Here is a 27,805-nt window from a genome sequence, read left to right on the forward strand (position 1 = left end):
ATAGGCTATTTCCATTGATTATTATTATTATTATTATTATTAATAATATTAATATTTTATTGTTGTTGTTAAGGGTGTACATAGGCTATTTCCACTGATTTGTGTTCTACACATATTTTACTAAAGTGTACTTTTAACTAATAGCTACAACACACTAATAAAACGACCTATTATTGAATGAGCTAATAGGCCCTGCTGTGATTACACCAGGCAGTCCAGTGTAGTGTAGTGCAGCGGTCCAGAGGAGCAGACAATAGCCGGAGCTGAGAGCAGCTCACTCCGCTCCAGTGTGAAGCAGCCCCGCTACAGTGTACTTACACCTTCTACACTCGGGTGTCCTTCCGCGGTGGAATCTAGGTCGCATTTTCCTGCCGACCAGCCAGAGCACGTCTCTCTCTCTCTCTCTCTCTCTCTCGGTAACTGAATAGCCAGTGTAATCTGACACTTCAACTTGCCGTGCTCTACGGTAGTTGATTCAGTCAGTCACTCACACCGTCTCCGGGGCTCCAGCGTCGTCTTTGTGAAGTAGAGAGCAGAGAGGAGCACCGTAAAAACACACGAGGTTTAGGAGGAAACAATACGCGGATTTGGCACCACGGAGGTCCGGAGCTGAAAGTAAGTTTCGCGCCTGGTTTATTTGTGTGTTGTTGTTGCAAAAGCGAGGGTTTGAACGCGTGTGTCTGCTGCTCAAGATGGACACATACTAACCTGCTAACAATAGGGTGACCTCTCCTACAAACCTTTAACAGGGTGCTGGTGAACTCGTGTCAAAGAGGGGCACATTGTGGCACCGTGAGGCCGGTACCGGAGCGCCTTTACGCGGCGGAATATACAGCCTTGTGTGGGTGCTGTGTCTCTCTGCCTTGTGTAGTAGACGAGTTGCGCTGGAGCGAAACAGCCAAGTGTGTATGTGTGCAGGATTTATTTCATGATAGATGCATGCATTTTATTGTGAAGAGAGGAATGTGCTCAGTGATTGCAGGTCTGTGTGTCTGGATGTCTAGTCTCGGTGGATCAGCTGATGCTAAACTGAGAATGAATAAGCTAACAGTCAGTCTAGTAGTGTGTGTGACTGGGCTAGTTGAGGCTATTATTGGCTACCTGTTGTAATGCAATTAGCAGGGCATGTCCATGTGTTACTCTTACTGTTGTGTGTGTTCTGTTACATCATGTAATGTAATGCAACATTTGCCACCTTGACCTACACTGATAACACTGATTGGATCCTGATCATTCACAAAGATCAGTGGCCCCCTAATATGAGGTCATTGGGACCCTCAGGGGGCCTTTTGTGGGACTCAAGTGGACATTTACTCACAATGAATTTAATGTGAATAAATTCAAGAGTTTTATTTGTCATCATACAGGATGTGCAGGGAAATGTAAAGTAGAATAGAATAGAGACTTTATTGTCATTGTCATGGAAAACAACGAAAAACAGTTTAGCAGTTCTTGGCAAATGCAAACATTAAAAGCAAACATCAGAACATTCAAATAAAAATGGATCATAAAGTGCAGGTGCCATGATTATGGTGGCAGTGCTCACCAGATTGTGCAAAACAACATCAACTATACAAATATTTTAAAAATGTAGTACAAATTGTAGGGACAATGTCAATATTAACTATTGACAATGCTCAGGTGTGACTGTGATGTCAGTGTCCACGTTAATACTGCAGCCTCCACTGCACACACACACACACACACACCCCCTAACGTTTCAGTACAAATTAGTCCACACACATGGTTTCCTTGACATGCAACTCCCTGATAGAGGCCAGGCAGTGCCACATTTTTCAGCAGGGGAGTGTGTGTGGATGAGCTGCTTGACTCGGCACAGCCGTCAGCCTTGAGTTTGGCGGACCCTCCCCGTAAAAATTCCTCCCATCTGGATGTGAGGCCAGCCGGGGCAAGAGCACAGCAGAGAGGGGGCTCCCGACGGGAGGACGTGGAGCAGGAGGAGGAGGAGGAAGAGGAGGAGGAGGAGTGGTGGTGGCGGGCCGCTCTTTCATTACAGTGCACCCCTGCTGCAGGACAGCTAAACTTTGGGAGAGGGGTTAAAAAAAGAGCCTTTAACCTTGTTAGTAAGGAAGTTAAAGGGAGTGTGATTAGGAGCAAATCAGTGTTCGTGGAGCTGTGTGATATCTATACCATATCTGACAGACTGTGCTACTATCCTGTTATCATAATGCAGGTAAGATAACAAGCGGATATAGGCCTGCTGTCACCGCCCGCCGTAAAAAGCCCTGTTTCCTAAGAAACCTGACACAACTAGAAATGACACATTTACAGGTTGAACACACTCAGTATTTATTGCAGGAGTATTGCATTGGATTGCAGGTGTTCGTGTTATTGTGTCCACTCTGTGTATGTCTAAGAGGGAGCGTGTAAACAGATTTTTGGATGGGTGCATGGCCTCCAGTGTGTCTCCCTCCTTGGTAATTTAAACCGGTGATGTAATGAAATTGTTTCAGCAGCAACACTTGTCAGCCGCACCACATTAATTAGTGCTGTTTGACTTTTTCTCCCCCCCCCCTCCCGCCCCCCTCTCCTTCTGACGAACCGAAGCATGCGTTAAGTCATCTCAGCAAAGCATGAAAAGGAGGCACGCTCGTTCGGAGCGGTTTTACCTGATAAATTGTGAAAGAAAGAGGGCAAGGAATTAAAGCCATCTGCAACTGTTTGAAACTTGGAAGTGTGTGTGTGTGTGTATGTGTATTTGTGTGTGTGTGTGTGTGTGTGTGTGTGTGTGAGAGAGTTTTCTTTCCTTCTGTTGTCCCTCCTGGGGCCTCTCTGCAGCCAGCCAGCCAGCCAGGCTGTGAGACAAGACAGAAGAGTGTCTGATTCACTAAACAGGCTAAAGGCTCCAGTAGACTCACTTTGAAATCAAATTTGGGCTGTTTGAGAAAGTGCTTGGGTGGGTGCAAAATGCAAGCATGTTCACCGAGACTGGATTGTCTGGCCCCTCTATACCCACGTGATGCGTAAATGTGCTGCGAATTTGTAAACAGACGCAGCAAGACAACACATGCACTGGCAGCGCTACAAGTTGCAGCCAAACATGAGGAAGAAGATGCGTGTTTATGTATGCAACAGTATGTTTGTTCCCTAAACCAAACAGGGAGACAGAATGGAGAGATTACTCTCAGTGTTATGAGCCAATGTGGCTGTCAAATATTGGTATCTGTTTAAAATCATTTTGAAGAAAACAGGCTGCAACAAGTTATATCACAGATTCAAGTGTCAGTTTTTAAACACCTGCAGCTATTCTCCAAACTCTCAGGGTGATTATTCACAGAAAGCAGTACAGTAGTGAGAGCACCTTACTCCCTATCTTAGCACTTCTGTGAAGCACCGAGCTAATGCTGATTAGAAGCATCTACAGGAAAAACAACTAATTACTCGTGAGGCTGAGCAATTAGCTTTTTGTTACTCAGCAATTTACCGAGTTGCACCGTCTTTGCTGCTGTTTACTGCGTGTCGGCGGCACAGCTGCAGCCCGCTAAGTGCTTTAAAACCTGGCGAACGCTAATCAATGTTTTGACAGCCTGACATTTCATCTAACTCCTAGTTCATGTTGGTTTTTGAGGAGCGCTGTGAAATACTTGCTGCCTGTTCACTACTTGACATGGATTCTTCTTAGTGGTCTGGTCGTCTCGCCGTCGGCCTGAACCCACCCACTCGTGTCCCGAGCAGAAGTCAGCCTTTGTTTCTGTCTCGCTCTCTCTTTCTGTCTCACTTGTGGTGCGACTTGGCAGTACTTTTCATCACGGCTGAGCCTTTGTTTTCAATGTGCCTATTTTGGTCTTTTAATAAGGAAAAACTGGTGTTGCCTCGGAGCATTTTAAACACTGATTTTCAGGGCTTAGAGGGAACCCGAAATGTTCAGTTTGAGCTGAGGTTGTGCCCGCGTGTCAGACACTTAACTACTTCCTAAACTTTGTTGTAATTCTACCCATAAGTCTGCAGTTAAGTTAAATCTGGTAATTGCAGTGTAACTAATAAAGAGAAAATGAAGCACCCGGCAGATGTAACTGACTGTGATGACATCAGTTTGCTATAGAGAGCCAAAAGTGGGCCAACAACGTGAGGAGAAGAAAACCTCAATGCCACATGCCTGTCACCACTGTCCTTCAAGCTGCAAACCTTGCACTGTGGTTCGGCTTGTGGCTGTTTGGTTTAAACTCCTGAGGTGGCTGAGAAAGTCAGGAGGGGAGAGGCATTCATTGTGAATGATGCTCAGTCCTTGAGCAAGGCGTTTAACCTTAAAAGTAAACAGCATTGTTTGTAGGGCTGTCCTCGACCAAAGAAATTCTCAGTTGAGTAACACGCATACAGTTTTGTCGCCTGTGGAAATGTGTTTCCCCACAGAGAATCACTCACTTAACATCTTGTGTTTACCAGAGATATGCTCAGAAGTTTCTTGGAAATAATGGTACGTGTCCACAGGATCGCCTCGCTTCCCAGCATTGGACGCTAGATGGGCTTCCACTAGACACAAGGCACTCTGCACCTGATTGGACAAACGCTTTCCCTCGTGGGCTGCTGCTCCAGCTTTCAAACCGGAACCAACATAGTGGCTCGTTTGGAAACTTTCTTATCTTATATCACGAAAACAGTTCACCGAAATGTGTTTCTGAGTTTCTGAGGTTAGTTCAAAAGTTTCTCGGGAGTTTCCAGAGTCGGCGAGTCGCGTCGGAAGCCCGTGCTTTGCATAAAGTAGTCTAGACCTCGACTGTATGCAAATGAGAAGCGGCCAACGTGACGCCCCGTCTCTCGAATCGCGCCGCCACGCTACCAGAATGCATTGCACGGCTGCTTACATAGACAATGAATGGGAAGCGTGGAAAGGACGGAGGCTGTGGACATGTACCATAAGTCATTTAACATGAAAAAAGCATAAAAAAAGATTAATCGACGAAATTAAACGACCGATTAGTCCAGTGGTTCTAAACCAGTGGTCCGGGACCCCCAGCGTCCTTTAGAGAGTTCCAGGGGGTCCCGAGGAAAATGAGGAATAGTTGATTATCAGTTTTTTCCTCTATGACAGTAAACTGAATATCTTTGAGTTGTGGACAAAACAAGACATTTGAGGACGTCATCTTGGGCTCTGGGAAACACTGATCGTAATTTTTCACCTTTTTCTGAGATTTTATAGACCAAACAACTAATCGCTTAATCTGGAAAATATTCTACAGATTAATGGGTAATGAAAATAGTCGTTAGTTGCATCCCTAAACAAATGAGGGTCTGTGACCTGATGTGTATCAATTTAGAGGTCCTTGACACAACAATGGTTGAGAACCACTGGATTAGTTGACTAATTGTTTGCTGACCAACTGTAGGAAACTGTAGCTGAGCTGTGCTGCGTTCAGGAGTGTGAAACAGGGCGATGCTGTTAAGGAACGTTTGCACTCGGCAAAACCCTTCCTTGAATAAATATAGATTGAGGTAACAAAAGTATAAGTAACAGTGGTAATATTCCGCTTGGCTTCAGTCAAGTTATTTGTGTTGAACCAGTTTAACATAATTTTTCCTTGAAATCACTATTTGCTGTGTTGTTGACAGATGTGTGTTTAAGTGGTATATAATATAAGCAAAACATCAACTTAACTCCTGTTTCTGAAGAGCTGTCACTTCAACCTTGAGCTCTCCCAACATCAGGGAGACGCAGTCCTCTAAGTGCTTTTTTTTTTTTCTGAGACAAGAGAGTGAAACAGAGTGCAGCAGAGAAGGGAGAAAGTGAGGAGCGAGAAGTTGCCGGCCCGCCCCTGTCACCGCCTCATGCATGTTTGATTTGATGTTCTTTGAGAAACGAGTGCAGGGGACGTCACAATGGCCATGTCTCGTTCCCCCCCGTCCGTCGAGAGGCTGGGGCCCTTGAATCATAAATGACACCCCGGCCTCACCAGGAACAATATGAGCGCCGGAGCCCGCACAGGAGGAACAAAATGTTCCCTCTATCCATCAATCCGTTTGCCCACCGCTGCCGCCTGCACTCAAGACTTCTCACCATCGCAAGCAATTAGCCTCACTTTTTTTTCTTTTTTACCGCTGATGAAATCCTCACAGAGTCTGTCTCAGCTCTGTGTTGTTGAGGCGAGGAGAGGAAGGGGTAGCGATAGTGAAGAAAAGAGATAGTATGTGTCTGAGTGAGTGGCGTTGGCGTGTGTCTGTTTGGCTTGTAAATCCTGTTTAAGCTAAACAAACTCATTGTCCTCATCCTCCAACTGTGCGCTCTGTTGTGTGTTGTGTGTGTGCTTGCTTCCCCCCCCCCCCCTCCTCCTCCCTCCTTTCTCCTCGTCTCTCTGCCTCTCCTTTTGAGTTGTAAGTACAGTCACTAATTAGTCCCCTCTCCCTCTTCATGCTGGGTCAGTGGGTTTACGGTTTCAGCGCTGATCTGCTGTGTTTGCCTTGTCTCTCCTGATACCGGAGCACGCCTGCGAGCCGCCGCAGACTACAGCCTCCTCCAAGAGGTCTTCACACCTTACACGGCGTCCCACATGGGTTCATTTGCCAGACAGCCACTCAGGACTCGTGCGCTCGAGCTCGGGCGCACGCTCTCGTGCAGCTCGCCCGCCGCTTGAGCTCGTGCCAGGTATTAGACGAACCAGTCCAGCAGAGAGCCGTACCTGCTGGGTTGAGTCAATAAGTTAAAAACCTGTTATGTTTTCAAACAACAAGAGGATTCCAGATTACGTGAATTCATTTCACATACCCTCTACGCAGCTTATAGCCTACAATAAATCTTTTTTCTAAAGATAATACGCCACACGCCATGTTTATAATATCATTTGTGCTATAAACAGTCTCTTGTCTAGTCGGCACTGTTGTCTCTCAGAGTGTGCGGTTGATTTTCTGGTGGAGGGGTTTGCGTGGGAGATGGGAGAGTGATGGCAGAGATTCTCTGAAGGCGGTCGAATTGTCTCCAACATGGCCTCCGGGGATACATACTTCCTTGTTTTCTGACAAAGTAAATTAACTAGGATTTACTAATGCAAAGGGACAGCATTTATTCTGCGCCTGCGATGTCAGTTATGAGGCGGAGAGGGAGTCGTGCGATATCTGCTCTCACATAACACTTAATTCTTACACATGCAAAGGGCTGAAATGTGGTGGATATTGAGTTGCAGCTTTCATTTGTCTTTGCAGAGTATAATAAAAAGATGATGAGGATTCAAGGCAGGGGGAAGGCTGTGCACTAGGTGTTGTACTCTCGTCTGTCACTGAAGCCAGTTGTGGTTGTTATGGAGAGCCCCTCAAATCATATTGGCATATAATCTTGAGCCCTGCTGCTCTTGCTAAGACTGTTTTCTTACCGCTTTTCAACATTTCTCAGTGACAGAAAAAGTCTATTACTTTGTGCAGTGTGTTTGCCCGCTTGGTGCCCTCCCCTCGGTTTTGACACCGGCGGTTGAGCCGGGCGCTTTCCCAGGGTTCTAAGGACTGACATCCCTTTCATTTTCCCGCCTGGGCGGCTCAGATAAAGGGGCATATTTTAAACCTCTGTGTGGATACACCAACTGCAAAGAGAGACGGGCCGGTGGGCCGGGCTACAGCATTAACTTCACAGAGAGAGAGGGGATGGGGAGCGTAGGGTTGTGATGAGGAGTGAAACAAATAAAGAAGTCTCAGCAATTTATAATATACGGTTGAAAGTACTATAACTGGCTGCAGACCTGACTTTGCAAATATCACAAACATTATCTGCATCGCGCTGCAGATAACCCATCTCCCTCGTTTATCCCCGGTCTATTACAGGGCCAATGTGTTTCACCACTTTTTTTCTAATCTCCCCCTTGTTACAAGTACGTCCTCCCAGCAAACCAAAGCCACGGTGGAAAGCCGTCGTTTATCATATCAGTAATGAGACCAAGCTAATCGTGTGTATTCCGGAGACAGCAATGATACACTGCTTGGAGCTTGCCAGGGATCAGCCTCTAAACAATGTTTATCATTGTCTCCCAGGGCTCTTTAATTATCTGGCAAACGTTATTGACAAAACAGCAAGGGTCCTTGTGTTTTATGATTTTTTAAAAGGATGCTGGGTTGCTATTCACAAATATGTGCACTAGAGGAAGAAGAAGCAAAGAGATTTTTGATTTTACCTACTTAAGATTGTGTTTGACGAATAAAAACTGATCATTACATAAATTTTTGTTTACATCATTTATTACTCATAATAAATAAATAATATTACTATAACTTAAATATGTTTTTGTGTAAATCTAGCATCCTTTACTTTTTGGAAAAATTTCCAAATTATGAAAGATGAGAGAGGAACACAAGGTGAGGGAGAGGCAGTGGATTTCATCAGATCTGATGCTCCATTTGTTTTTGCGTTGTTTAATGTTTAGTCACAAGACGAGGGATGGTCTAATATAGAAAAATATGTGTAACTCGCTCATACATTTTTTGTTGAATCATACTGAATCACTTCAATCCAGACTGAAAATACTATGTCATCAACTATGAGATGGATTCCCATGAAATTGCATACAGATATTCATGGTTTCCAGATGATGAATCCTGCTGAGTTTGGTGGGGGCTCTTGACCTTTCTTCTAGAGCCACCTTGACCTTTTCGGTTTTGACTGAAATGTCTCAACAACTGTTTGGTGGATTGCCATGAAATTTGTGGCACACATTCAAGCCCAACCTTAAATTAAATTGTAATCACTTCGGTGATTCCCTGACTTTTCATGAAGCGCCAGCATCAGGTCCAGTGCATTGGTTTATGAATGAACAAATACTATCAAAACTAATGGCATTCCCATCAGCTGCTGTACTTTGTGTATATAGCAAATGTTAGCATGTTGACATGCTAAACTAAGATGGTAAACACGGTATAAACATTATACCTGCTTAACATCAGCAATCAGCATTGTCATTGTGAGCATGTTAGCGTGCTGACGTTAGCATTTGGCTCAAAGCGCAGCCTCACAGTGCTGCTAGCATGGCTGGGAAGTCCTAGTCTTGTTTTAATTTAAAGTACAGCAATTGTTTTCATTGCTGATTAATCTGTTGATTAGTTCCTCGATTAATCAATTTGTTTTTTTGTCTATAAAATGTCAAAATAGGGGAAAATGTTGATCAGTGTTTACCCAAAGTCCAAGATGACGTCTTCAAATGTCTTGTTTTGTGCACAACTCAAAGATATTCAGTTTACTGTCATAGAGGAGTAAAGAAACTAGAAATATTCACATTCAAGAAGCTGAAATCAGATCTTTTTTTCTTAAAAAATTACTCATACCGATTAATCAATTACCAAAATAGTTGGCGATTAATGTAATAGTTGACAACTAATTGATTCATTGATTAATCGTTGCAGCTCAGTCTGTGTTTTACTTTAAACACTCCATGGGAAAGTTTATTTTGAACAAATTATATACAATTTATATATTTTTCCAAAGTAAGGTTTCTTTTGAAAACATCCTAAATTAGTCAATTCAGCCAGTAGAAAGAAGTAATAGAGCTTGTTAAGAGCTCCTCTGTGTCTGCTCCTATCCCAACAACTACCCATTACTTCAGATCACATACATTAGCAGCATCTAATACAGTTATTATTACACATCGCAGCCATATTGCCTTCACAGCCATCCTTTAACCTTTACTTGGCTCCCCGGTGGGAGCTGAGTGGACGCTGAATGTGTTGACATTGTTAAAGATACACGTGAGGAGGACATCACACGTTTCATGTCTGACTCATATATTTGGAGGGGGGTGGGGGGGGTTGCCATACCGCAGCCCGACCTGCAACATCTTGAGGCTGTTGCTCAATATGTGTGGCTACAGTATGAATACTGTACTGAATGGAGAAATGTCTGGTTAACGATGGTCAACAACAGCAATAACAACAGCAGACAGACATGGCTGTGAGATATGGATTTGGGCCAAACAGTATGTTACCTACCCCCACACATTTACACACACACACACACACACACCCCCATCCTCCTCTCCTTGTCATGTCTCTGTAGCCACGTCTCCCCGGATATCAAATCAACATGATTGTATAACAAGAGAGGAGGTGTGTCTTATTGATGCTTGCATGAAATCACCTTTGCCGTGCTGTGTGTGCGTGCATGTTGCCATGAAATGTGTGTGTGTGTGAGAGCAGGAGAGCGGGAGGTGGGGGTAGTAGTAGTAGCAGCGGCGGCGGCGGCGGCGGTGGCTTGGGGTGAGGTCCTGCCCTGATTTTCTCTGGAATTCCTTTGTTTTTGGAAGCCAGAAAAGAGGGGAAACTGAATCTGCGTAGCCCGAGGGTCTCTGCTCCTTGAGAATTCTCCGCACACATCCCTCTGCCGCCAGCTCTGATGGTTTTAGGGGTGGCTCTGTTTTCAAAGCTCGGAACAGCCAAGGTGTTTTTCACCTTCCAGAAAAAAAAGAAAGAGAGTGGAGGGGAAAAAAAAAAATGATGACTGCACCAGGCAAAGCGTCTCAGGGCCTGGAGGGACTGATGCTACTCAAACATAAATTTGCTCCATATTTCAGGGCTACGGAAATGAAAGTCAAATGTAGATCCTGTCACTCACGGCACAAAAGATACCTTCTTATGAATATGGATGGAAAACACAAGCAGAAAAGAGCACTTTCTTTATTAAAAAAAGAAAAGTAATAATAATGAAAAGTGTGGTGCAACGATTTCCTAATGTTTTCCATTTTTAATGACCCTCCTTTGCAGATTAATACGTGTTTTTAATAGTGTTTCAGGGCCGCTGCAGAGGGCCAAGGCTGCTGTGGAAATGTTGTCAGCTGCTCCTGCAAGCTGAAAATTTCACTTTGCATTCATGGCTCATTAAGTCTGATAAGCCTTGGGTAATGGTGTTAAAATTGTACAAAGGTATCTCCGTTTACTCCGTTGCCACAAGTTTTCCGTGACCAGATCCTTATCTGGGGGGCTGTCGCTTTAAGTAACTAACTTCCACAAAGCAGAGCTTTTCCCTCCCGTTTGAAGGGGGCTCGTGTTGAGCGAGGGGGGGAATTGAATAGGCTTGTTGCCTGCCTCTATTGAGCCAGCCTCATTCTTCGCTGTCCCCTGGAACGGGCGGGAGAGGGGGCTCGAGAGAGAGAGAGGGGAGGCGGCGGAGGAGAAGGGGAACAGGAGAAGGGCTCGGAGGTCGGGTCACGTGAGCGGTGATGGTGTGTTCGTGCTGGTCCCTTTCAGGCTGTCACAGTAAATCTGTTTGACTTGTCACTTTGTAAATCATTACGAAGGCTAAAAGCCTCTCTATTGGATTGTGGTGGAAGGGGGGAGGCGGCAGGTTTCCTTTGTGCCTTCTTGACGATGATGATAATCAAGTTTGTTTCTGGCCATCCTGCTGCGATGCTATAATTAGCTCCCTTCTTCTCATCTTTTGCGTGTTGCTCCTCAAAGCGAAAGCAGAGTCATTGTGCGGAGGTCATATGTGGAGTTTTGTGCGGAGGCATCAATGGCTTCTGAACACTCTCTTCTTTAGTTTCATCAGCCTTTCTACTGTAGATTCAGACACGGGGCTTATGTGTGTTTTTTTCTGCAGAAGTTCATTATTCAGTCGGTGTGTGGCTGCCTCCCCGCCTGCACTGAACCGATTTAAAAAAAAGAGCACTAATGGTGATACAGTGCATGTGAGGTCTCCTGTTCCTCCCTTAGGGCAGTCAAGGAGAGACTCACAGCTTGAGGTATGTCTAAACTTGTAGTGTCACTTCCTGACCAAACTGGTTGCTGTCTGACAGAAACATGACAGAGTAGATCTCGTCCCGCCGATGAAGTCTGTGACGTCTGATTTCCGAGGGCGAACTCACCTCACCGCCCTCCCCTCTTCCTGTTTATCCTCTTCCTCTTCCCCTCTTGTCTCTCCTCTCCTTTTTCACACCATCCATCTTCCCCTCTGTGCCCACCCTGTTCTCTCCCTTTTACCCCCCCCCCCACCTCCCTCCTCCCTCCCCTCTTCTTCTTTGGTGTGTGCGCCAGCAGCACTCATGCCTGGAACAGAGCGCCAGGGCAGACATCTGTCGCACTGTGTCCCCGATCTGATCTGTGGCTCGAAGCATCGGGGTCATGAAGAGTAGCAGCCGCCCGTCCAGATATACCGTGGGAGACAATCTGAGAGTTCCATCTCTGTGTTTTGGTCTTCCTGTATTTCTCTGTCTCTCTCATTAAAATTCACATTGCGCACAGCCCGCACAGGGCATTAAGCTGTTGTCTCTATTTGGAGCGTCTGTCGTTCGGACTGTGTAAGTCAAACGGTGCTGGCAGTGTCCCACCATGCCTTCCTGATAAAGCTCCTTCTCAGACCCACAGGTGCAGAGAGCAGAGCGAAACGCCGCTTTTATCAGGCCGTTCGTCAGCTGCAATGATGCACAGTTGATCTGAAAAGGAGGATTTTGACAGTTAAACTGTATCTTTGCGCCTGGGGCAGCGCCATTAATGACAAAACCAAATGACAGAATGAATAAAAGGGTGTTAATTGCAGCTGTTGGGTTGTGTTAGAGAGAGTGTAACTGTGGATTGACGTACGCGGCGTCTGCCAAGTTTGATACCTCACATACCTTCTTGAGAGATTAATGGCTCTGTATTGATCCCTGCTCAGTGTTTTGACATTTATCGGTGTCGCAGTGGCAGCGTTTTCCTCAAAACAGGTGAGTTCATGCCAAGTGACAAGACTGGTTGAACGCTCAGCTCAGATGTTTACAGGAAATGTTGAAGAGGGTGCTTTTGCATGTTGTATCCCATTAACTACAAATCACCTGCACTGTATTTTGCATAGCTATCATGTCCTACCTTCTAAGCTGCCATTTGTTTCTGTTCATTTCACAAAATGATTAACTGTAACTTGCAGAGACTTGAAACTTGATTGAGATAGCTAATCACTACACTACATAAAGTATCATGTCGCTCTTGAGTTATGCTATCTGAGCGTACTGATGCAGTTGACAGCAGCAGAGCGTAAAACCTCCTCTTGCTGCCGGTGTATTTGAAGATGAAGATACAACATCTGAGGTTTGAGAGCAAAGAAAGCAAGAAACAACTAAATTCACATGCTCCTCTTCACATCCATGTTTACTCACCTGCCATTCCGATTTGATTTTCTGACAACACAGCTTGTCAGCGCAAAGCTTTTCATCATTCAACTGTCAGCTCTCAGATGTTGGGAGAGTTTTGAAAATGTTTCCTGGTTGCAACTGAGATAGCACACAGTTGTAGAGCCACTTTGACAAAAAAAAAAGGCATCAAGGTTACAACGTCCTTCTTAAACCTGCAGTAGGCAGAATGTTTTTTAGCATCATTGGGCAAAAATACCGTAATAACTTTTCAGCATATTGTAATTCAAGTGTTCTGAGAGAAAACTAGACTTCTGCTCCTCCTCATGGCTCTGTTTTCAGGCTTTAGAAGATCCAGCCCGTGACGGGAAACTTTGGCCAATCACAGGTCATTTCAGAGATAGAGCGTTCCTATTGGCTGTTCATTCCACGGAGGCAGCTGTCTATCACTCGCAAACTCCGACCAAACTGTCTAACTTTGCAGCGCTGATCAAATATGAATCAATATTCTGTTACTGTAATGTCTATTTCTCTCCGCAAATGTTGTCAGAAACATCTTGTAGTGGACTGTTTAGCTGTAAAATGAGAAAGTTTGCTCCGACTGGGTGGTGCTTGATATTTCCTCAACTGATCTCAACATGGAGGCCGGGTCACAAGCTTTGATCAGAGTTTGCGAGTGATTGACAGCTGCTCAGAGACGGCAAGGCTCCAGCTCGGCTCTGATTGGTTGTTTTCCTCCGATCTGTGAAATCTTGCAGATGCCATTAGGAGCACCGGAGGACATAGAGGCACATGATTTTGTTCAGATTACCCGTCTCATGCACTACTGTCAGGATTTAGTGACCTTTTTCTAAAACTAACTTTTTTAAATCATATTTGCTTCAATTCTACCCACAGCAGCTTTAAGTAAGTTTTTACTCTAAGCTGAATTGATGGGAACCAAAGGCTGTCTGAAAGGAAAGGAAAGGGAACTTCTTTAAACTTCTGGTGATAATCTTAAGTATGTCTTCTTGTATTTAAGTGGCTCAACATGCAAAACCAGTAGCCTGATAATCTGTCTGTTCGCTATTTTTACTGGCTGTGGCACAGAAACATGACATCCCCATTCTTAGTACAAAGCTCCGTTGGGCTCTTTTGTTGACAGCCATCAATGAGCTCAACACCTTTGAATCGCTGAAGAGAATCCCAGATTTGGCCAGCGATCCAGAGGTCTTAATCATGCCACAAAACCACCGGTATGGTCCTTTTAAGATAAAGCAGTTGACCCATTTGATTAACTCAAAGCCTCAGGAATACTTCACAAAGCTCCTGAGTCACTGAATGTGAAGCTGCTTTGATTCAGCTCATCTCCTGTGAGTCAGCACAGTCACAAAGTAAAAGGCTAGCATGTGCAACGAGCAGATTAGTCCCCTTTATGACGCCCGGGTCCCCTTTCAAAATGAATATCTCAACATCTTGTTTACTTAGTATAAATCCCTGAGATGGAAATCAGGCCCAGATTAGATAAATGACAGACACGGCTGTTATCTTTTGAAAGATAATTGACCCGTGACACTTAGTTGACAGGAGCCCAAGCCCATGATGCCTCCATGATCTGAATGTAAGTGCTTTTGTCAAGTGCAGAGAACAGTATGACGGATCGAAAATAGATGTTTGCATATGGTCATTACAAAGAGATTATACTATGTACTGCACATATTCACTGTATAGACCAGCCCTTCAGTAGCACTTAGAACAGCTCATATGACCAGACAAACCCACAGCCAATGTACATTTTAAAGACATTAAAAAAACTGAACGCTGCAATTTTTAAGATAAAATTCATTAAGCAAATATTAGCTGGCTGGCTCTGTGCATTAATTCTGTTCACTTACAGTACCATAGCCGGGGCTCACACACTATGCTTACACTGTATAAATCACTCTTTAATAGGTTTGTGCTCAATAACACCCATTCACCTTGATATGTCTCATTTTGCATAATGATATGTCATAATGTATCTCATCATTGCATCACGACACACATATTCCACACATGCCCTCAGCTTCTATAGGTTCTTATTGGCTGCAACTAGCAATTGTATTCTTTACAATTGCTTTGTGATTAATAGATTAATCATTTCATCTAAATGTCAGAAAAAAGTGCGAAAATAGTCATCATAATTTCCCAGAGCCTAAAGTGTTGCCTCCAAGTTGCTTGTTTTATCCAAAACCCAAAGATTTAAAAAATGTTCATTGATATAAAACAGAGAAAAGCAGCAAATTCTCATATCTGAGAAGTGTAAACCAGCGAGTGTTTCCCATTTGTAGGCATGCTACCAGCATGGCTCTAGGGACGACTGACAGTCGGTTGGTCCGCCACTATGGGATGGATTGCCCTGAAATGTTGTACAGGCGTTCATGTCTCTTCAGGAGGAATTGTAATAACTTTGGTGATCCTCTATTCATCATCAGATCAAAATTTAAATTTGTTACACTTTGGTTTATGACCAAATTTCTGCAAATCTAATGACACTCCCATCAGCCTTGGCTGTACTTTGTGTTGTGTGCAAATTCTGCAAATGTTGGCATGCTAACATGTTTAAGTAAACATGGTAAAGTTTAGCTTATACCTGCTGAACTTCAGCACATTAGCATTGTCATTGCTGATGTTAGCATTTAGCTCATAGCACTGCTGTGCTTCACGCAATGTCAATAGAGGCAGAGTAGGGCGGGTCATGCCTTCGCCAGTGGGCAACCTCCAGGTCTGAAAAGTGAAGCCAATGCGGAAGTACCTTAAACTTGCATTCTTTCTAACAGCCAGCAGGGGGCGACTCCTCTGGTTGCAAATAGAAGTCTGATTGTATAGAAGTCTATGAGAAAATGGCCCTACTTCTCACTTGATTTATTACCTCAGTAAACATTGTAAATATGAGTTTATGGTCTCAACCGCTAGTTTCAAGTCCTCTTCAATACAGCATGATGTTCATTTAGTAAATTATGGTCCCATTTAGAGTCAAATAGACCATAAAGCAAGATATGCTTTAGGGCGTGGCTACCTTGTGATTGACAGGTCGCTACCAGGGCGTTGTCCGGTCTTGGAGTTGTCTGCGTTTTTGTCTTACAACTTTAACACCTTCACAGTGTGTTTCATGAAAGGTCATGAAAGTTAAAAGAAACATTTTCGTCTCCTTGGTTGTACTTAGCTCCACCCTCTCGTGTCACTTCTGGTCGCAAAAAAACAAGATAGCAACGGCCAAAATGCCGAACTCGACGCTTCAAAACGGCAGTCCACAAACCCAACGGGTGACCTTTCATTGACTACGTGCACTTCTTATATGCAGTCTATGGCTGTACAGCCTCACAGAGTGTTTTGCTTGTTAATGACTTGATAATTAAAGTCAGTGCCAAAAACATTTCTGTCAGTCCATTAATCCATTTATCAACTGATCGTTCCAGCAATATGCATGCACGCCTCTGTCCGTGTTTAAATGAAAGCAGAGCCTTGTGTCCTAAAGACGCATCCTGCTCACTTTTGCACCTGAACTCTTCAAACTAGAAGAATCCTCTTCGTGTCCTCTCTGTGCGCCTGTTATGCAGCAGCCTGGAAAAGGTGTTTTATACTGATGACAGGCAAGGTCGGGCCAGTGAAACAGGACAGTGTGTGTGGAGGGGGGGGTAGTGAGAGAAATGGGGGGTGGCAGAAGGAGGAAGGGGAGGGAGAGAAAGTGAAAGAGTGCCACTGCAGCTCTCCCGGTGTACCGCCCGCTACTCAGCTGCAACTACAAATCAAACAGGACCGAGTCGCTGCTGGCACCGCGCCATGACACTGATCACTGGCACACAGAACACTGTCAAAACCATCTTGATGGGTAATTAGGAATACTCTATCATTTGTGCTATCACTTAGCTGCCGCGCTCATGTAGTGTTGTGTGTGTGTGTATGTGGCGGAGGAGATGTAATGCAACCGCAGCTGGGTGGTGGACTTTGAGATAGGAGGATCTTGGCTGATCCCTTAAAGTCAGTCCAAAGCAGTAAACTCTAGCTGACTGGTGTGTGTGTGTGTGTGTGCAGCTTTACGTGCACATGCAGCACTGTGTGTAACCTTGTGGTTTTTTTTTTTTTTTTAAAGGGTAACATCAGTGTAAAAGCTCTTTGTGAGTGTCGCTGATGCACATCGCGTCCTGTCCTGTGTGACTTTGACCGGGCGGGCCTTGCAGCTTTACAGAGCAGAGCGAGCCAGATGGGTAGATGGAGCTTTAAACAGCTCTGCACATATACGGCAAAGAGAGACAGAAAATAAAGACGCCGGTTGGCAGGCTGTTTTCCCCCTCCTCCTCCCCTGTGATTTAAACATTTAGAATTTTCCCATTAACCCTCATCACTCACAAGAAGACCTCAGCTAAAATGCCTACTTTTACACTTACGCCGTGAACAATTTTGCAATTTGTGCCGTTATTATCCTAATTTGCGCCAAAGCGAAAATGAGAGAAGGGGAGAGCACATTGTGTGCCCTTTGATTAAGTGGGATGTTTGAATGTGGGCCCTCCACCTTCAAGAGAGATTTGATACTTGAGGGGTCGAAGTGTTTTTGATGGAAACTCCATTAATGATTGATAACAGGAGGAGAGCGGTTAAAAATCTCCCTGCTCCAGCACCATCAATTATTAAAGGCTCTCTTCCTTGCATTTTGGTGGCACATAAAATATCAGTCACCATCTTGAAATCTTGAGTTGATAATATCTGTCAAAGGAATTAGGGCTGCTTTGTATTGATTCCTTAAAGCTCTCCACTCATCCGGCGCTTGTACGTTGTGCATTTTAAAAGGCGATGCCTTGCAACAGATTGCAACAATTAGCATCAGCTTGTTGTTTTGTTATCTGTTCTCATCAAAGGGAAGCGTTTCAAGACTTCTAAGACATAATTTATAAAATTCCCATTGATATTATCACAGGTTTATGTTTTATTAATCGAATGAAAATATGTCTAGAACGGAAATAGCTTGGCTAAGTTTAGATATTAGGTTGGATAGACATTTTGAAACAGCACAGGAAATTGATGTATGTTGTTGTGCCAAACAAACTTCAAGCAGAAGTTGGTAGAATTGGAGCAAATATGATTAGAAAAAGTTATTTTTATAAAACAGTCATTTTATCATGACAGTAGTGCATGAGACAGGTAATCTGAAAAAAATCACGTGTCTCTGTGTCCTCTGTGTCCTCTGGTGTCCTCCGGTGTCCTCCGGTGTCCTCCGGTGTCCTCTGGTGTCCTCCGGTGCTCCTAATGGCATCTGCAAGATTTCACACACTAGAGGAAAACAACCAATCAGAGCCGAGTCTCTGAGCAGCTGTCAATCACTCGCGAACTCTAATCAAACGGTCAAACTAGGCAGCGCTGATCAAATATGAATCAATATTCTGTTACTGTAATGCCTATTTCTCACCTTAAACATTTTCAGAAACATCTTGTAGTGTACTGTTTAGCTGGAAAATGGGAACGTTTGTGACCCGGCAGCCATGTTGAGATCAGTTGAGGAAATATGAAGCACCGCCCACCAGCCAGAGCAAACTTTCTCATATTACAACTAAACAGTACACTACAAGATGTTTCTGACAACATTTTATGTGAGAAATAGACATTACAGTTCGCGAGTGATTGACAGCTGCCTCCGTTGAATGAACAGCCAATAGGAACGCTCTGTTTCTGAAAGGACCTGTGATTGGCCAAAGTCTCCCGTCTTGGGCTAGATATTTTAAAGCCTGAAAACAGAGCCATGAGGAGGTGCAGAAGTCTAGTTTTCCCTCAGACCACTTGAATTCCAATATGCTGAAAGATTATTTTGGAAATTTTGCCCAATGATGCCAAAACCATTCTGCCTACTGCAGGTTTAATATGACCTTTTAACAGCTCATCTTCCGGTGCAGCTGCCAAAACGTTGCTGCTCTCCTATACATTTATCTTGAGATGGTTGTGTGCCACACAATATCTAATTTAATAGCTGGAATGATTCAGCCTGTCTCTTTATGCTGAGAATCTCTCTCACACACGCCACATGTCGAGTATGATGTTGAGGGACTGAGTGGATGTTTGAAGTGATGCTGGAGATTCGTGTCAGCCAGTGTACGAGTGCGTGTCAGTGCAGCAGCAGTAGAAGTTCTCCTGAGCTGAGTGCTGACTTGAGCTGCATCGCGAGACGAGCTGACAGGCTGGCGGGCTTCTCTCTCTCTCTATGTGTCATCACCAAGGTTCCCATCAGCCCTTGCGGAGGGAATTCTCTCGTACAGCGCAGCTGTAGTTTCACGCAGGAGACCTTATTAGGTCTTCATGCTGCGTGTGGCGTCCGGGCACTCCGCTCGAAGTGCTCCAAGGCCGCTTCGAGGCACGCGAGAGTAGATGTTTTCACAACGCTTCAATCGGTTGTGGAGCCTTTCTGTGGGTAATGATTATTGGCTCACGTGAGCGCCTGGGAGCTGCTCTTTTCTTTGGCGTCATCTGAGTGACACCCTCATATACTGGTGTCAATATTTGAGTTATTCATTGACTACAAATTGAGTCCCGCAGCACTGTGTCTGCATTTTTTTCATTCCTTTCAGTGACAACAACCTCAGTCTCTTAAGATGAGCTGAGAAAAAACACTCCCGGAGATATGAAACGTATATCAGGATGTAAAGACGGAGATGAACGGTGACAGTAAATGAAAAGAAACAACAATGAAGTGACGGCTGCTCTTATCTGCGCCCTGATCGACGCGTCACGGCAGCGGGCCGACCGAGTGCTGCCCGTCTTGTGTCAACAGCCGCGTATTTACATAAGCTGTTTCCCGTCGGCCACGGCTTCTGTCCTGAGAGCACCGGGGAGCCGCGATGGTGAGGCGGTGTGATTAGATTTACAGATGGAGATTAATGTGAACAGAGGTAATAGCACAAAGGCATAAATCACAAAGAAGAGGCTGGAAGCACTGCGCTTGACCTTTCTGAATGGTGATAATGATGCTGGAGTCAGATACGCTCCTACTGGGGCTGCAGCGCCAGCTTGCCCGAGTTTAGACAACGCTGTCATAAATGCAAAATGTGTATGTGTGTGTGTGGAGGAGGGGAGGAAGGGGTGGGGGGGTTAATAGACGGGGCGGTCAACACTGGAGTGCATTTAGATGAAAGTGACAGCGTGTATGAAGCTGTCAGAAGAGCATTACACGCTACAAAATGAATCACACACACACATACACAGCGACAGGCTGATACCTGGCGCTCAGGCTCTTTCTTTAAGTGGGAAGTGAAACCTGTCTGTCTGTTTGTCCGTCTCCCTGTCCGTCCTCGCACCGCAGAGCATCAGCAGGGTTATTAGAAGAGGCCTATGGCTGCCACTGATAAGGCCTGTATGGGCGCTGCCGCCGCTGACAGCGGCTGCCTGACTGCGCGACAAACACAAGTGGCCTGGCCGGGGGATTACTGCCTGCTGCCATTTCTGCTGATGCCTTTCTTTATGTTATCCTCTCCAGTCAGATGTGCTGCATTTGAATAACTTGGCTGATGTTGTAGAAATGGAACTCCTCGAAATCTCCGCCTGCATACAAATGAAGGCGCGCGGACGAAACGCTCACACACATTTAGACCTTCCCCGGTTTATTAGCCTCCCTCCTTTTTCTTTTCCCCCCCTGCTAGTGGCCACAACTGGTTATTTACATGCTCTGTCACTTACTGGGAGGAGTGATGCTGATGGGTTAGGAGGAGGCTCACTAATCCACTCTGCCGCTGTCATTAGAGAGAAGCAAACAGACTATTACCACCTCCTCCTCCTCTTTCTGCTCATCATAAGCCTGCCTGCACACTCTTGCACGTGCACACACACAGCTGTGATGGAGAGTGCCTCTTGTTTCTTTAGCGCTACTGAGTGGAGCCCTGCTTTGGTAATTGATCCTGTTTGGTACATGGGGAGGGAAGAGAGAGAGAGAGAGAGAGAGACAGAGAGAGAGAGGGAGGCCCTAAGTGTTGTCAGTTTGCTGCATTAATTTTTCAACCGTGGCCAGTGAGGCTGGAGGGACGGAGGAGGGGCCCACCGCAGAGCTCGCTCAGAGGAACCACGCTATACCTAATGCTGCTTTGTCTGCCTACACTTACGTTGCTGTTTACTGGAGCTCATTCTAAAATAAGTTCCTTTCTGTGAGACTCAATTATGATTCAACTGATCCGTCTACACAGTCCCAGCCTCCCCGCTGATGACATATTTGTTTTTCTTCCGCCGCTCAAAATAGCCTCCTGCTGGTTGTGTGACTTGTGCCGGTTTGTCTGGGTGTTTGTGCCTTCTCATGGCGTACAGTATGTGCAGCTGATAATAGACAGACTTCACTCTGTGCTTTTTGATCCCAGCTCCGGGCTCCGGTCGCTGACTCACTGATGATGTCACAGAGCCAGCTGAGATGGAGGACTGAGCAGAAAGAAAGCACTCAGTTTTTTTGCCCCGCTGCTTGCTGTAGTAGAACATGCTATTATTACTTCTGTGTTCTTCACAGTTCTCCCCCGTGTCAAAATACTCCCGCCATGTAATTAGTCCCACTGTTCTCACAGTCCCGGTCAGCGGCTGGAAAGATATGCCGCTGAGTGATTTCTATGTCCGTCAGAGCCACGTTAGCGAACACTTCCGTGAGTCATTAAGAGACGCTCACAGCCACCGAGGACGTCACTGCTGACATTTGTTGCAGATATGAGTCATAATTTCTTGCTCTCATTCAATACTTCCTAAGCAATTGGTGTGTGACACATTTCATTTTGCGTCTCTAATGCTCGTATTGTGCCGGGAGATGTAAAGTAGCCGCGCAGGCTGCAGCTCACAGATGTCATGCAAAGTATCTAAAAATGCTTTGTGATGATGCAGTATGTAAAGCAAGCGCATCACTGTGGGAGAGTTAAGCCATGATCACTGGAGTTACAGCACCCACAGTACAGGAAGCTGATAAGTCCTAAATAGTCAGGATGGGTCACATGCAGAGGACAGATCCTCCCTCAGGGAACTCAAACTTTTCTTTACTTGGCAAACCACCACACTTTGTTTGTCACATTTTGATCCGAAAGATCACTTTAGCCCACACTGATGTAGATAGGCCTGACGATCTGTCTCAAAAGCTTTCTGTCCACGCCAGCACATACTAGCATACATTTCAGATTGTTTTCTGAAATACTTAAAGGAGTACTCAAGTGATTTAGTATTGGACTTTCACAAAGTTGGAAGGCCTGCAAAAGATACATAAAAAAAGATTCAGATTCAATGTCAATTAAATATACCTGTTTTATAATATACCTTTTGTGATTGGCTATATTAAACATAAAATAAGCATCACAAAGAGTCCTGAAAGCAATATAAGACACAACCATATGTGCCATTTTTGGCTGGACCGCAGAGAGTCAACCCTAACAGTGACAAAAGTCCCTGAGTGACTGACTGAGTGAGTGATGAAGTTACACGATCGGTCGGCCGAGTGTTGGAGTTTCCTCGCTGGCCGTTGCTCTTTCAAAATAAAAAGGCGGGAAACAGTCCACAATGCAAATAAGCCCGTCCAGCACGACGCGTCCGGCTCACGAAACTTGAACCAAGATGTGAAACTAGGCGATCTAGTTGTAAAATGAAATGAGATTCAGCAGTGACATCGCCTATTTCTTCCTTCAAATGTTTTTTAGAAGTAGATTTTGGTGGATTGTTTAGACGGAATAAGTTTACAAACAGGCCGCCATGTTGTTTCCTGTTTGAAATGGCGAGCAGAAAACCAGGGACCAATCACATGCATTTCACGATAGGGTACGTCACCGCTTGAACAGCCAGTTGAGTGGAGCAGTGCGTCCCCTAGCGTCCTCGCCGGACCTGGTGGACATGTACCGCTGTATTTAACATACAACATACAACAACATGACCACTGATTATTTGTGTAACAATTTAGTCCCAAATTCACAGACTGACCGTACACGGTCCAGCCGTATACTCGGTTTTGACTGAGTCTTGTTTTGAAAGCATTATGAAAGCCCTGCCACTTTTCTATCCATTTAGATTTATCCAAGTTTTCAGAAAACACAGATTTGCTCACCCACACTAAAACACAAGGTCATGATGTTTTTAATTAAACATTTTAAAGCATTTTGGAAATGATCTGTTGTGGAGCTAGCTCTGCGTGAATGAAACAGCAGTGTGTTGGTGTCAGTGTGGGTTAAAGCACAACACATCCATAGAAAACACTAAAGAAAATTATATATCAACAAAGTAATGATATTGTAGGCTAATATCACTCAGCTAATTCTTTGAACTGTGTTGTGTGTATTTTACCTTTAAACCCGACCATTAAACCTCAACGTGACAGCATATCCAACATTATAAAAGGCAGGGCTGGGCCAGAGATGAACTGTGTGATTTACAGCCTTTGTCGGGTCGCACAGGTGAGAGTCCTTTCTTTACCTCCCTCTGTTTTTGTCCCGTCCAACAGGTGTGTTTTCTCTCTCGGGTCTGATTCCTCTCCACCACCCGCCAGTTTAGCTAGCCAGGACAGGCCTTCTTCCACTCCAAAACCATGATTGCATTCTTTAGCTATTCCACCCCCTCCTTCAGAACAAGAGCCCTCCGCATCGCTCTCTCCCTTTCAAGTAGAGGCTGCTGACCGCGTTTCCCCTTTGAAGATGTAATCTTGGAAAACACAGAGACATCTCCGGGATTATCTTAAATGTCTTCAGTATGTCAACAGCCTAGCCCTGTTGCCGTTAAGGTTGTTGAGCAGCGCTGGCTCTTTAAGGGGTCGGCCGTGATGACAGCCAAGGAAAATGCCTCATCGCAGAGGTAATCACAGGGTCAACTCCGCCGACTCCATTCAGGGCCAAACTCCCACTGTTCAAACTGGATGATAACAGACACAATGAAATGATGTATTTCCCCATGTGGCACGGCTGTGTTTACAATTGGAGGTAATAGCAGGCAGCGGAGCGCTCAATAACAGATGGTGCTGGTAGGTGAGGTTCAGTTATGTCATGACATTTTCCCCCAAATGTTATGAAAATGCGAACGCCGCAACATCATAACTAAGCACACACAATAAGATGAGAAGCATCACTGAGCAGTCACAAGAGGGAGAGTTACTATACAGCAAATTAGAGGCACGTAAGTGGGCGCTCCTTGAAAAGGATCTTGACTTTGTAATCGTATCAGATGTTATCGGGAGGAGATTTTAGGAAGGGTAAGTGCTTGGAAACTAAATCAGAGAGAAGCTGCCTAGGGAACACGTTGTTATCATAATTACCTGCTGAGCGATGACTGCAGAACCGGTGTTGATGTTGACGCCGAGCCGCCCTCTTCTCTCTCCGACAGGGCTGTCTTGTGTGGGCTGCTGCCTGCTTCGACATCTCTTTGTGCTCTGTTCTACGAGTGTTTTCTTTCTCTTTTTTTTTTTTTTTTTTTCCTCTTTTCAGCCAGGAACACACACTGCAGGCCAAAAAACGCAAATATTGTTTTGGTGAGATCTGGCTCGGAGATCCGGGACGGACTTGCGTCAGAGTGTACGTGCGGGCGCTGGCAGGCCTCTGGGGTTGCTCCCGGGAGCCGAGGCGAACCGGAGACCCCGTCTTCTCTGTTTCAAACAACAACCTGCTCCTGCCGGCGAACCGGGGCCAACCTGTGTGGGTTTTTTATTACAAATGATCTGTTTGAATGAAATGCGGCCTCCTTCGCTGTTGGCATTTAAACGGGAGGAAATAACAGATGATGATATCAGAGCGGGAGAGAGTGAAGGAGAGGGGGGAGACCACTCGAGGAGGAGAAACACTTGACCTGTTTGTTTTGGGAAAATGGTATTCCTCTGCTAATTTCCTCCTGATAAGTATCTGACAGCTCATAGTAAAGTGTTTTATCTTGGCTAGAGGGAAATGGCTTCTCTCACTCACAGCGCCAATCGATTTCAGAGACTCTGCTGCTTTAAATTGCATTCTCTGGTCTTTAGAGTTCTTCTATTTGCATAGAGGTAATCAATTACATATATTAGCTTACCGCTTTTAGCTTAACATGGTCTTTCTCCCTTCCTTCCCTCCCTCCTGCTCGCTTTCTCCTTCCCTCTCCAGACGCTGCTGCAAATTCTCGCACTCTTCCCTCTTCCACCTAACATCATTGACTGCTGTTTGCCATGTTGGGGGGCATTGATTTTTACTGCTCTGCCTCTCTCTGGTTTAACAGTTGATGAGTTGTGTTAAGACGCCCAGGGACAGCCCTGCCTGTTTTAAGGAGATGAGGTTGGGCTTTTATAGCTCCTCTGCTTCCTCAGCCTTGGATGATAAGGTGTGTGTGTATGTGTGAGTGAGTGTCTTGTCTGGATGAGTTGAGCAGCCGCTCGAGACTAGGATTCCCCCCAGGAAGCTAAAGTAAACGTCGTGGTGTTAAGGGCTTTTAACAGGAAAACTTGGGCTTTGTCATCTCCCAGCATTTGAATCACTTTAAAGGCTTTGCGCAGAAAATTGGTTTATCTCAGTCAATGAACAGCCACATCATCAGATACGATTACCAGGATTGAAGTGTTAAGAGAGTAATACCAAGCACGATTATGACACACAGGAGACGTGTGGCTCGAGTGGAGAGTTGACACAGAGTTTAGATTCAATGGTGACAGGAGTTTGTAGTCTCTCAGAGGCACCTATAACCCCCCGCAGCCCCTTCACACACACACACACGCACACGCACACGCACACGCACACGCACACGCACACGCACACACACACACACTCAGAAGTCATGGATACAGACACAAACCTCATTTAACACGATTAGTTTCTTTGAGGATTTTACCGCAGCCTCTTATATCCGGGATGAAAGAGTTCACACTTCTGACAGGAGGAGAAAAAAAAAAAAAAAAAAAAGTCTGGAGTCTGCAGAAGCTCGTACGAAGCACTCAGCCTTTCACTGCAATATTCACCACATTATTAAGGAACACATTGCTTTGTGCTGTGTTGCTCTCAACACCATCTGTAGTGTGCCGCTCAAGTGGTAGCAATTTTCGTGTAGTCTCGTGTCTCTCGTGCCGTATTACAAGCGGAACCCGATTGCAGATCTCCGCTCGATGTTCTAGTGCATTTAGTTTCTCGTAAACGTTTGCATTCTTCGGTGATTGCTCCCCGGCAGTTTCCGATGTGCAGAAATGCACTGCCATCTCAGTATTTAGCTCTCTCTCTCTCTCTCTCTCTTGCACTCTTTGGCTTTAGTGCCCGATGTCATTTCAGAGTATGAGAAAACCTATTTGCCCAGTTTTGCTCTTAAACTTTAGAAGCCAGTCCTCTGCTGTAATAAAACTGTTGTTTTTACTGACCTCAAGGCAGCTAAACATCCCTCTCTGGTTACTAAATGATGAGAAAAAGATGTAATAGAATGAATAAAATCATGAAAATCAGCTTTAATATAATAAATTCATCTTCAGAACTTAATGTATGGCCAACTTAACAATGTGATATTCTAATCTTTCTCTTAAACCCATAACCTTTACACACTCGCTGCACAGACGTTTTTAAGAGGGTCCATCGGTGCGTGTTATAGCTGGGTAATATCAACCTAATAGGCTTACCTGTCAGCACTGTACGGGACGTAGACCCTGTAAATCACATTTGTCTGCGACACCTGCTCGCCTCCCTGCGTATTTATGGGTTTCTCCTCCGCCCTGTCCTCTTCTTTTTGGCCCCAGTCCAAAATCAACCCCCTCTTCCCACAGTATGTTCTTCAGTATGCTCCCCTCTTCTCGTGGATTGAATGAACGAGCAGGTGTTAAGATGTATGGGGGGCCCCGTTCCATCCATACGCCCCTCCTGTTTAAACCATCCATGTATTGTTCTAAAAATCAATAGGAGATGTTTTAGATTTAGTCTTGAGTATAATCATTTTCGGCACTTTTTTGGCAACTTTCATATTTTAGTCCATGGTTCTTTTTTCATTTTAATCATTAAGTGTCAACACTTTAATTTCATCGTAACTTCAGTAAACTCCTGCCATGTGGAAATCCACTTAATGTGGCGTATTATTATCTTGATTTTGATCAAACATGTCAGTTTTCAAAAGATAAACTGCACCCAAGGTGTAGACAGACATGGAAACAATTAACTTGTTGTTGTAGTTCCTTCCAGTATTACCAGCGTAAAATCTCTTCTACTTCCCCGTATTGTTATGTAAATGACTCTGTCCCACTGGCCAAAAGTTCTTCGAATCTGATTAGAAGTGCCAAGAACTACTGTACCTCTTGGAAAATGGCCACGAGGGCAGCCTGAAGCAGAGGAAGCTCGTTTGTACCAGTGGTAGAGATTGTAAGTGCTGAAACAATGGAAGAGAAAAGAGAGTGGTGTGTCTTCCTAGGGGCACTGTCTTTGCCAGAAGACCTTAAGATAAAGACTGAATTAAATCAACTTGTTAGTCACTCTTTCTGTCGTTTGCATTTGCATCTCATGTTTTTTCTGTCAGGTGTATTGTAAAGACATTACAGATATTCATTTCATCTGAAATGAAAGTTCTTCAATGATAGTTCACAGTAGATATTTGATAATAGATTGTTTTTATTTTTGTATACATCAATATGACTTTTTTATCTGAAAATAGTGCAAATGCTGGTGTCTTTCATATTAGTGTGAGTGTGCCTGTTGCAAAGAGAGTGTCGTATTATGGGTTGTTTGTAGCCTTAGTGTTGCTAGGTAAGCGACTTTGTACCGGTCAGTTTACAGTGTTTCTGTTAGAGTTAGTTAGCCACATAGTAAAAAGAGGAAGTAGTGAAAGAGGAAAATAAATTCATAAGGAAGGACATTCTTGATTGCAAC

The 27,805-nt window shown here is 44.7% G+C and overlaps 1 protein-coding gene across 6 annotated transcripts in view; it reads left to right on the top strand.

Moving 5' to 3' along the window:
* The first annotated feature begins 361 nt into the window (after positions 1–361).
* zmiz1a (zinc finger, MIZ-type containing 1a) overlaps positions 362–27,805 on the top strand; it is a 126,514-nt gene continuing 99,070 nt past the window's right edge. For 2 of the 6 annotated variants that reach the window (XM_074645994.1, XM_074645996.1), the window contains exon 1: positions 362–615. The gene's annotated coding sequence lies outside the window, so the exon portion shown is untranslated. The remainder of the gene's footprint in view (positions 616–27,805) is intronic. The other 4 variants (XM_074645997.1, XM_074645998.1, XM_074645999.1 and 1 more) reach the window with 3 other exon arrangements.

The sequence above is a fragment of the Sebastes fasciatus genome, chromosome 9, assembly GCF_043250625.1.
Source record: "Sebastes fasciatus isolate fSebFas1 chromosome 9, fSebFas1.pri, whole genome shotgun sequence".
Taxonomy (NCBI): domain Eukaryota; kingdom Metazoa; phylum Chordata; class Actinopteri; order Perciformes; family Sebastidae; genus Sebastes; species Sebastes fasciatus.